Source organism: Cyprinodon variegatus, unplaced genomic scaffold, assembly GCF_000732505.1.
Source record: "Cyprinodon variegatus isolate N-32 unplaced genomic scaffold, C_variegatus-1.0 Scaffold873, whole genome shotgun sequence".
NCBI lineage: Eukaryota > Metazoa > Chordata > Actinopteri > Cyprinodontiformes > Cyprinodontidae > Cyprinodon > Cyprinodon variegatus.
In genome coordinates this window covers 74965-76356 of record NW_015151326.1, presented here as the reverse complement: position 1 = coordinate 76356, position 1392 = coordinate 74965, and the positions used below count along the sequence as shown (strand labels likewise).

Here is a 1392-nt window from a genome sequence, read left to right as displayed (position 1 = left end):
GCAGCTTTAAGCAACTGATGAGTTTGTCGGTAAGACATAGACATGTTGATTTTAAATATTTTTTGGGAATTTGTAATGTTTTTTTTTTTTTTATTATAGATAAAAGTAATATAATTATCTCTACTGCAAGAATGGTCCAGAAATATTCTTATTTTAGCAGGTTTTTGGTTTAGTTTGAACCCCAGAGTTGATGTATAATGAGGAAAAATTCAAACTGCTTGTAGAAGTTGATAGATTTAGTCACAGAAGAGCAGAGAGTTGCTGTTTTTGTGTATTTAGATTTTTTTCAAATTAATTTTCATAACTAACTTCCCAAATCTGCTCTGCTTTCAGCTCCTTAAATAAAATAAACTATTTTTTTTCAGTTTTCGTCCAAATCAAAATGCTTGCTAATCTGTTATAAGCTTTAAATGGCTGTCCACCTTCTCATTGCTGAGAGGGAGTCAGGGTGCAGCTACTCACCTGTTTGGTGCGAGCAGCAGAGCAGTGTTGGTCGGTGGCGGTCAGAGAGGCTGAAACCCAAATAAACCCCAAAACCTAAATCTGTCAGTGCACAAAGCCGACGTCCGAACCCAAGGCCAGGCCTGTCCGCAACCCCAAACCAGAACTCTTCTCACTTAGCGTGACTGACAGCTGCAGGCAGCCAATCAGAGAGCAGATAAAGGAGGTGGGTGGGGTCTGGCTTGTCAGGTGTGAGGGGATCTTTGAGAAAGACCAGGAGAAGAAATGAGAGAAGGAAAGAGGTGGAGGATGTGGCTTCAGGTTGGTTTGTCAGCATGGAAGTGGCCTATCTGGATGCAAATTGAGGTCTTACCAAACCGTGTGTGCTGATGTGTATCGTGGTCAAACCGTGTGTTTGTGTGCTGTGCATTGTGGTCAAACTGTGTGTGTGTTGTGTTACCTATTGACCCCGAGTTTGTGTGCGATCGTTTGCAAGCTCTGTTTTTTATCCGAGATGAGACTTTGAAGGGAGTCCATTTGTTTGGACATGCAAATGGTTCTATGAGCATAATTCAATCAAAACCGCCAGAAGTAAAGAGAAGAGAAGCCGTCTGACAGGAACAGCGTCAGAGGAAAGGCTTTCATCAAATCTTGATCACTTTTGTACTTTAAGACAAAATCTATCCAATAAAATGTAAAATTGTTTATAAATCCAGTGAGGCAATCTGCCTTTTTAATTTATAATCCATGCTGTACTATCAATCAGCTGTTATACTTTAATTAAAAGAAATTGAATAATTCAGTTTATTTCACTGTATTTCTATAGCGCCAATTCACAACACACAAGGCACTTTACAGTTTACCAGATCATCCAGTTAGATTGATTCAAAGCTTTTTATCTAATTAAAACCAGTTGATTGCATCGACTCATTGACTCTTCAGCAATCCCTC

General features: G+C 39.4%; 2 protein-coding genes across 2 annotated transcripts in view; one reads left to right on the top strand and one right to left on the bottom strand.

Annotated features, from left to right (window-relative positions):
• LOC107099472 (runt-related transcription factor 3-like) overlaps nt 1–1151 on the bottom strand; it is a 9910-nt gene extending 8759 nt beyond the window's left edge. Inside the window, exon 1 of the mRNA XM_015397611.1 lies at nt 463–1151. The gene's annotated coding sequence lies outside the window, so the exon portion shown is untranslated. The remainder of the gene's footprint in view (nt 1–462) is intronic.
• Nucleotides 1–1392, top strand: part of supt3h (SPT3 homolog, SAGA and STAGA complex component) — a 12713-nt gene that overhangs the window by 1732 nt on the left and 9589 nt on the right. The gene's annotated exons all lie outside the window — the stretch shown is intronic.